Here is a 10,403-nt window from a genome sequence, read left to right on the forward strand (position 1 = left end):
ACCAAACTCCTCTTAGCAGTAATAAACCTCCAAAAAGTAGGACCCGAGACTTTGAGACCCGTATGTGAACTACATATCTGGCCTTCACAGAAAAAAAATGGGAGGCTGGGTTCATAAAAATCCTAGGATCTTATCAAAATATGGATGTAAATTACTCAAGGAAGAGCTCATCTTTTCCACAAGCCCCTTTGGCTTTATCCACTCCAGCTCCTCCAGCCTGACCCCTGCAAGTGCAGATTCAGAGGTAGCTGGTTTGCAGTGGGGCCAAGAAACAGCTCCTGAGACCTTGGCCCACTCTCAGCTCAACCAAAGCCATCTCCTCAAAGGATACCAAATGCTGCAGCTCTAATTTCCCAGGGGTTACAATAAAGAAATCCATATTGCACATCCTCATGGACACGGACAGCCACAATGATTAAATACACAGGGTAACTTAGCTCTGTGCAATACCATGAAAGGATATACTGATTAAGTAAGGTCATGGAAGTTTAGGTAGCAGAGAATAAGAATCCATTGCAATTCAATAAAACATAATTTCATTTTATATTTTTGCACTTTTGTCATGTCCCTATGAGACTCAATTTAGAATTTTTCATAAAACTGGGTGCCTTTAACATGACTAAACATTATAAAGTTTTTTTATTCCATTTTTTACTCTGTTCTATAGCTGACAAAAAGTCCTTAAAAGCTACAGTGTTCATTTAGTAGAATACTTGGGCAATTGTATCTCTAAACATTTTATTCCTGAAATCTTGTAATGTTTCTTTCTCGTGAATTTTGTTTTACTACTTCATGGCACTAGTGAGCTTGGAAAGACTGCAAAATCAGCCTTTCTTGGGGCGTTCTGGCACTTTTTACACAGAACAGACCAAGGCCAGGATCCTCAGAAGAAAACAAAATTATTTTAAAAAATGTTTCCCCAAAGTTTTATGAAACTTTAAAAAAAAAAAAAAACACAAAAAAGCCTGGCTCCAGATTAGTATCTGAGCAAGCCTCCAAGGTTACTATGCCCTTCCCAAATTTTTACGATTGAAAACAAGAAGAGGAAAAAAAAAAAGCATTAATTTTCCTAGGGATCAGATCAGAGCTCAAAAATACTAGACTTATTTTAAGAAAGGAACTTGGAAATGTTTAACTAAACCCACTAGAGAAATTGCCACACACACAAAAGCAGTCATTACGTGGGGTATTTACTTAAAGATTTTGTAATCTCCTCTGTACCTAGGCATGTTCCCTCCTCTCTTATCTACGTGCAGACACAGAAATCAAGACTCCAACCACTAACATAATGAAGACTCAGGTGAGGGGCCACATGTCCAAACACACAGCAGAATTTAAGGGGTCTGGGTTTGGTTTGGTTTGATATTTCTTCCTGTATTTGCACAAGAGTCCATGCACAGTTCTATACCTGAAGGCTGCAACTCCAACATGAGTAATACACAGGCTGCATGTGAAAGACGAGTGCTGGAGGTCCATCCTTGGCAGCATAAAACCATTAAACCTCAGTTTAGGGACAGTGGTGCCCATTCAAAACCCATAAGTCATTCTCCCATTACTTCTTTAAAGTGGTGTAAATTTAAAGTGGTGCAAATTTAAGCCATCCCCTTGTTTGAAGGAGTTGAGGCAGTGGAAAAGGAATTGCTGAGGTCTTCTCTCGTTTATATTAATGCTTTTATGCCTCTATTTGAATAGTATTAGCAAACACCCAAGTATCTCTGCCACTATTTGGTAACCTAAGTAATTGCTAACAGCACATTAACATGGTGCAGGGTTTGGGGAATCTTTACTGATACTATCAGTGCTGTCAGAGCCTCAAATAAATGAGGTGAGGAAGAGTGGGAGCTTATAAAAAGTCAACTAAAGCCAAGAGCTGTAATAGTACAAGGAAAGACCATGACAACAAGAGCCACTCTGTGGCAACTGCCTATCAGCATCACCCGTGGAACTCCTCCCGTTGTGCATACGAGATCCTTCAGACAGTGCTGCACTGAGCTGGAGCGCACGTGACTACTGTTTGCCATCTTCTCTATGAAATATTTTACTAAGTCTGTTCTTCAAAAATAGTTTTCGTTGTTTTCTCAAGATTAAAACGGCAACAATAACAGGAAAGTGTGGATTAGCAGCTCAAAAATAGTCAGCTAATAAACGTGCGGTATTCTGTAAAATTGGCTAACTATCAGTGAAAGGCATTTGGAAGTTTGTTTTACTTGATTTAATTTTTAGAATTTTACCTCTTGCAGGTAATTATTTGAAAGGACATTTTCTGTTTAATGTACCTGTGTACATTTGGGTTGGCACTCAGCAAACGTGCTCTTTAAACAGGATGGTTAAAAACTTCTCCCGTACAAGTGTAATTTTAAAGCAGCCTTTGCTTTACCTCCAACTGAAATACTCCAACAGGCCAAAAGTCACACGGAAACCAGGAAAAGGTGGTAAATAAGTTTTGGCTGAGCGACATCAATTAAAGCCTGGCTGTGTTCCAGCTTAGAAAGGAAAACAAGTCAGTAAATTTCGAATTAGCTAACGTTTACACACAGAGTGTGGACAGGTCAGGACAACGGACTAACCTGTCACCTCTGTTTGGAGATGAGGATGTGGAGATCAAACACGAGAGTTTGCCAACCTGCCAGGGCCCAGCCACCAAGAGTGGCATCCACAGGGTTGGCTCCTGTCTCTTGTAGCCCTCTTGTATCTCATGTCTTGGCAGCTTCCGAGCAACAACCTACCTGCTTTCTTTCCAGAACTTTGTCCCCTTTCACCAGTTTGTCCTACTTAGTGGGTAAAATCCTGGTGCAGAAAAATATCCCTGCAGTAAGAGGCACACCTTAGAGCAGGATGAAACTAAAAGGCACTCTCTGCATGGGAATCACAGCCAGTTCCCCATCATATGACTCGATGGGGCAGGTACATACCTGGGATAGACGAAACTCGAGAGGTCTGGTGTTTGTCTCATAGTCTCACTTTTTTTCTGGCTGATTTGGATCTGGAAATATTCCACCATATGGCCACAGGCTTATCTGATCAAAGACAACAGTGCGTGGAGTGAGCAAACAGCCACACTGAGATTTGCCTTTGTTCCTTCTCTTCTGTTCTCAGTGCCTGTCCTTCTCACAGGGCATGTGGAGAGTCGCAGAGAAACATGATCCACACAAAACGGGTTCCTGATCAGAAGGTGAGGGGTGCTGGTAGGCAGGGATCACTTTTACAGAGTTGTATTTTGGGTCCAGGAACTCTCCTTTTAGAACTGACCCCTCCATGACCAAATCACTGCAGCTCTGGTCATTTGTAGCCAGTTGAGTCACTTGCAATTTGATTATTTTTTTTTAACTTTAGAAATAGCTTACTCTGAGCTGCTCAGAAGCAACACAGCATCATCAGTGGAAGCTCCAGGCTACTCCACTGCAAAGACTGGGACTTAGAAGATCTGAAATTGGATCTTTATGCCACTACAGACTTACTATGAGACCTTGAGTCTTTAGTCCTAAACTCTCCAAAGTACTACATCTGTAAAGCAAGATTAAACACATGCTTTAATTCACCTTTTGTCAGCTTGTAGCCTCTTTGGAAAAGGGAATGGCTCAGCTCAGGACTTGGGACTGCCAACTCCAACCATTCGAAACGATCAGCCAGGCCTCAAAAAAAAAAAAGAGAACAGAAGATTAAAAAAAATAATAAAGCATTTGAAATTCTTTTTATTTGCTTCCTCAGTTTTACATTGCTCGGGTTCATGTTTTCAAGCATCTCTCTAGATGTCTGAGACCTAGAAAATTTGTTCCTTTTTAATTAATATAATAATAAAAATAAGAACGACTGAAAGCCGAGACTGCGAACTATTCACATGACTCCAGGGATCAAGACTTTAGGGAAAGCAATAACTGCACTGAGACTCATCGTAAAACCACGTGAGCTGGCAGGCACCCTGTGCCTCATGTCTACCAGGACGAGGCCCCAGTAAACAGAGCCATTTATCATTTGTCTAGCTATTGTTAGAAGTAGTTCTCCCTTCTCAGAAGACGCACACACCTCCACATATCACAGAGGGCTTCTGGCACTGTCCTCACTGCTTGTGCTGAGGAGCAATGGCTTTCAGTCCCCAGCTGTCTGGTCCCCCTCATGTGCTATGGCTCCAGTGGAGTCATCCCAGCATAAATATCGTTGAAAGGCACATTTGATCGTTCAGTACCAGGATTGGAAGCAACACACCTCCCACATCCCACTAGAAATGCAAAAGGACCAAAAATCCCCAGCTTGGTACAGCATTTCAAACACCTTGTTAACATGCTCATACCTAAGAAGAGGCTCAGGTACTGCTTGAGAGCAGCAGAACAGTTTAGATAAGCAAAATGAGATTATTTGAATAAGTACAAAGGCAGAACAGATATCCATCTTGAAGGAAACAGTGCAGTTAAATCCGTTGATCTACACTATTGCACTGACTAGCGGTTGCCTCTTGTCAGCAATATCAAATAACCACTTTCAAGGCCTGTTTAATGAAGACAACACAAGAAATAATGAAAAATGTTTGAATGTTGCAATCTCCTGTAGCCAAAGTATCCATCAGCAGGTTTATTTTTCGCTGTTTTGATTCATTATAGTAGCTCACATCAAAACAACATGAAAAACCAGATGACCAACATCTTGCCCTGAGTGTAAATTCTGTCCATAAACTCTCTCAAGGTGTGATGGCTCACTGCGAGCTTGGTTTCGTACAAACCCAGAGATATACATCTGGTCCAGAAGGCTGCTGCCAGACTGGATGGACACTTGCAGCAAACCACCCAGTTTGTACATCCCAGGTTTCTCCACACGTAAGATGGGGAAACATTAACCTTATTGTCAAAGTGGTTTAAGACCTATTTATGAAAAGCATGATAAAACCTAGGTGTTGTTAGACTGTCGAGTTCTGATTCTTATTAATAAGAAGAAAGTGTAAGAGAGTCTTGACTGTACTTGCATCTGCTCAGTGGCCCTTTGATCTTGAAAGGATAGTGTCAAAGAACATCTGGGGTCACTCACAACCATGCCTGTTGCTTCAGACAGGCTTAAAAGAAGAGTAGTAAAGCCACAAATGATTATTGAAGGCTGCAGTTGAGAGGGAGTGGGGAGAAGATTCTCCCCACCCTTGCAGGCAGTGATCATCTCCGAGCAGACAGCCTTTCCAAAGGCTGCAGGCATAACTGAGGGAATAGCACAAAGCCACTGTTGTTGTTCTCCTGGGTTGAGACTCATGAGTAGCTGGAAGCCAAAGGAGAAAGCGGTTAACATAGGAAACAGAAGGCAAGTGTCCCTGTGGGATACATTCATCACAGCAAGCGTTTCCACAAGGAGGTCAGCAGAAGATGGCATGCAACTGAGCTGGTGGCAGCTCCTTCTCACCAGTCTCCCTTCTCAGTGGTCTCAAGAATGTGATGTATGACTAGGTCATTGCAAGGTAAGGTACGGAGGAAACCTGCAGCTCACCCCTCCTCAGCTACCTCTGAGTTTTCATCTCGGTGTGAAAGAACATGCTTGTTCACTGCAGGTCAAGGTGTCTCTCACTGCACAATAAAACATGACCGTGGGGTTTACTGCAGAGTACCTGCCACGCACTGATTTCCTCACACCTCTGCTTTTTGTGCAGATTAAGTGGGCTGGGAAATGGCTTCAGCTACCCTGCATCTGTAGGGGTGGGTAACTGCTCACTGTTGCAGAGATCATGGAGACCTGGACAAATTCAGAGAGGTCATTATTGTGTTTGATTTTGGACTGCTTTACATCTTTTGAAGACACTTCTTAGAGCCATCAGGAGAACAGGAAAACTGCACGTTGGAGGTCAGAGCAGTCTAAAGGCGTTTTGGGGGAGTTCTTCTTTGACAGGACCAAGGCATTAAAAAGCAAAAGGCAGCTACTGAAAACGAACAGCAAAACCCACACATCCTTTGAGGCAGCAGACTGGGCCAAGAAGAACTCTTGGGCTAGAGACAGAGGAGCTGCAGCTGCTGTGAAAACCCAGGCTGCTTGTAGCACCTGGTCTGTATCACACAAGGATGTCCATCAGGGCGAAGATGTTAGACATGGCATCCTGACGTAGGCACAACTGTCCCTGTACCTGCAGGGCTTGTTTTACTCCTTTAAAGGAAGGCTGCTTTATTCTGCTGGTCCAGAGTACAGCTCGACTGGTGGATAGTCCTGCCACACTGGGAGCTCTTTGTCAGTAACTGCATCAGCTTTCCTACGCCAGGAAAAAAATCTCCTGCTGCAGAGGTAGCTCAGGTTGGACAGTTGCTTCTTTGTTCATGTTCTTGCCTCAAGCACAGAGGTAAGATGACTCAATAAAATATTCTCTCTGTACTCTATGTGTGTGGGAAGCAAACGGGAGTCCATTTGCTCAGACTGGAGACGCTGTGACAGGTCATCCAGGTAAAATAGTTCTGCTTCCCCTTTCTTGTCTGCCAGCAAAAAAGCTGCATGTCTTGCCAGCTCTCTCCAAATTCCCCGCGAGGGAAAGGAGTTGAGCTGAAAGGCCTGATTGTGGCAGAGCCAGCGGGACAGCAGGCAGGTGCAAGACCTTCCATGGGCGATGCGGGGCTGAAGGAGGGAGAGGATGAGCAGAGATGAGGTTCAGTTCATGGAGGTCCAAAGCATGGATCCATTCTTTGTCACGCACACACATCGCCTTGCACAGCTCTAACACAGCCTAGCAGGTCTACCCACAGCCTTGGGTGGTGCCTCTTCCCTCCTGAAACCAGCTCTAAGAATTGAGGCACTCTTTCCTTGTTCATAGCAAGCAGAGCCCCGGATCAACGCCAGCCGGCAGAGAATTGTGCTAGATACCACGTCGTAGCATGCAGGATGCCCTCGTACCTTGAGACAGACCTCACGTACTACGAGTATAAACAATACAACAAGCAACAAGTTTAAAAAAAAAGGAACTAAGACCACAGTGCTCAATTCACAAGGATCTGCATTGTCACTCAAGCTCTGCAGGTGGAGAACATTAAACAGTTTGTACGTGTGCACACAATTGCACAACACGCAGCACAGCCAGAAATGGGGCTGCGTGTGTTTTTTGAGAAGCGTTACCCTCCAAAAAAATCACCTTAAATCACGTTCAGAAGTTATGAGAAGTTAGTGGTTCTTGAGAAATCTATTGAAAGGTCCCACACCTTCAGTTAACTACCTAGAGTCTGCATTAGATTGCTACTGCATATACTGCATGGCACTGGTGCAGGAGAATTCAGCAAAATGCAACTAACAAAGAGGGGTGTAGAAGGAAGATTTTTCCATTTTTCATGAATAACCATTTTTCATCCAATACTTTGAAGAAAAGGCAAGGAAAGAAGGAAGCAACATACTTGTAACGTACCGTATATGTCTATGATCTTCTCCAAGGCAAAAGAGTGACAGAGATGTAAAAAGTCTGTAATGAGGTTTCATTAGTCAGAATTAGAGGACAGTCTGTGATCTGATTAGAGCCATGCCAAAAATAACTCGGCTGCTGTTCACTGAGATAGTTTCAATGACAGTTTAGGTGAAAGCATTTTGCTTTGTATTAAACTCCGGCAATACAAACGCAGCCAAGTGCTGCACACAAGCCAAGGAGAAGGTAACTGATAGCCAGAAGGAAGGTAACTTTTCCAAATACTCTGATTAGGTCTAAAGCACCCATCTGATTATAGCCTTCGATAGAAACCCTGAAAATAAGAAGGACAAAACATTGAAGATTGGTTGCTGAGGGAAAGAAGAATAATTCACTTTGGGAACGTGTGAGACAACAGAGGCAAACATAAGAAAAAGCTTTATGTAAAGAGTAGGTTTTAAAGAGGAACTGTAGAGCTGATCCAAGGGCCCTGGAAGGCAATAGAAGGTCTTCTGTTGACTTCAACGAGTTTTGGATCAGCTCTGGAAATGGAGGGAAGGGCCTGGGTCTGGCACATAGAGGCAGGTTGTGGGGAGACTGGAACGCAGCTGGGAATAGATGGAGGAAGCAAACAGGAGCTCAGGGCTGGAACGCAGATGCAGAAGCCACATGGCTGTGTTTGTATGTCAGAGAAAAATAACCTGCAGGCTGCCTTGGGTTGAAGCTTGGGGAAAAGAAAATGGAAGAAGACAGAAGGCAAGTTACTGTTTGAGCTGAACCAACAGGCCCAGGGTTGGTTTGGTGGCAGCTGGGTGTGAAATCCCATTCCTTCCCCGAACATGCTCCCAGGAGGAAAAGGATGTGGACACTGTGCTAAGAGGCAGAGCTGCTGAGCTGTTTGCTGACACTATCCCAGGGTTAGATGGGGGGAAAGCAGAAGGGAACAGAGATATATGGAGTAACAAAACGGTATCTCTGTCTGCAGTAGTGATATGGGTGTCCTTACTGTTGTGGCTGAACATGTACCTATTGCAGTGCGGGGGAAACAGACACCTACATTGTTTATTCTCTCCTGAAAATTCCTGTTAGGTGCATTAATACCTTTGCAAACCTAGTTCAAAGTGAGCTTTAGGACAAGGCGGTAGCAGAGAAGTGATTTGAACCCTGATTCTTCCTGAGCCCAGCCTAGTGCCCTGTGTACAACTAACGTTTTAATCTTACAGGGGCAGGATTTGTGCAGATCCTCAGTGCAGGGGTGAATTTCAGCCTTTTACGCTTTCTTCTTTGAATTAAGAAGATAGCACTTGCGTTAAAAATACAATATTCTAGTTATTAAATGTTGAGGACAAACTCGTTATCCAATTTGACCTCCTCACAAACATGAAAATATGCTTACTTAGACATTGCACAATTGTTAAGGGGTTTCAAAATGTCAGAAGCAGTTTCCCTGTCAGCTGAGACCTCAGAGATACCTCTCTGACCACCTCCGGGGGAAGAAGCTACAACCAGACGGTACGGAATCACTGAAGCAAGGGCAGGAACATCAAATGCTTCTCAACTCACAAAAGGAAATTACATCCAATTCCCTTTCAAGTCTACCCAAGACCTTCACCACATCACGTTCCCTTCTTAATGCCAACTCTTTGTTGGGATGTTGTGTCTCTTCATAAAGTAGCTCTCCTCTATATACCGTTTGAAAGTACAGCTTATTAAGACATTAGTTTTGGAGATTAGTGGGGTCAGTACATGGTTTTCAAGTGCGTCACGCAGAGAGGATGAGCTGAGATAAACGCTTGGACAGCAGCCACTCATTTTAAAACCAGTTGTTCACAGTTATTTTTCTTAATTATTTTGTAAGGCAAAGATGTGACCAAGAACGTACTGCTTATTTCCTTTCATATGACATTTAAAATACTAGATTGTCTACCCTTTTAGACCAAGCTTTATCTTTACAGGACTAAAAAGACATAAATTACACAGCCCCTCTCTGATGCTCACCGTGACTGAAATGAACACCTTGGCAGGGGTATGTCCAAACATGATGCTTCATGAATTCCTTGCCTGGAGTGCTCTTTCATAACCTGGGATGGTGACATGGTTTGGTGTGGTATGTGACTTTTCTTACAGAAAAGTAAGCTCGTTCTGTCTCCAAGCTATCATGTCCCAAAGAAGTTGCTACCAAAAAGCATTCCTGTCCCAGGAGTGCTGGGCTGCAGCTCTGTCCTGGGCAGGCTCAGCTCCCACGGCGCTCGGAGGAGATAGAAGGGTCCATCTAGGAAGGTGGCCTTTGTCAGAGCACAGTGCTAACTAAAATTAGTGTTGTTATAACGGCACGTGGGAGATAATATTGGCTGGAGTCATGATAACGCTGCTGCAGCTCGCTGTAACCACTGGGTTCCAGTCCTACAGCAAAGAGGTTTGTGGGTAGTTATCCAGACTCTGGCAGATAGATGCTCTTTTCATCTCTCAGGCCTTTTCCTGCCACTAAATCCTGTTCCAGGGCTCTCAAACACTTGGTTCAGCCCAACACTACTCATGAAGAGCACAGTGTTTGCACTAGCACATCTCGGAGCAGGCTGGGAGCCAGACAATGCATCTGGTCTACATTTACTCCTCTGAAGGGGTAACTTTACACTTCCACATCTCCTGTAAAAACGTCCCACTTCTGCCAAAGCAGAGCATACCCTTCAACAGACCAGAATAAAACCCAAATGCTGAAGGAAGACCCAGGAGCTAAACAGCAAGAAAGTTGCACGTAGGGTTTGCCTGTGCATTCAGCCCAGCATCCTTCAGAGCAACAGAAGCAAAAAGCAACGTGCTTGAGAACACGTTGCTCTCACAGGGATGACAGAAAGTTATTCTGCACTCAGCCTCCATCACCTACACCACTGCAGAGCAAAGCAAAGAGATGTGAAGCTCTCCTGCTGCTGTTGCACAGCATTTTACATCCGTTTTAAATCACTTTGTCTCACTGTAACTGGCTAAACAAAAAAGACACGCAGATTGGAACAGGTTGCCCAGAGAGGTGGTGGATGCTCCATCCTGGAGACGTTCAAGGCCAGGT

Source organism: Tauraco erythrolophus, chromosome 29 (genome assembly GCF_009769465.1).
Source record: "Tauraco erythrolophus isolate bTauEry1 chromosome 29, bTauEry1.pri, whole genome shotgun sequence".
In the NCBI taxonomy this organism is placed as follows: domain Eukaryota; kingdom Metazoa; phylum Chordata; class Aves; order Musophagiformes; family Musophagidae; genus Tauraco; species Tauraco erythrolophus.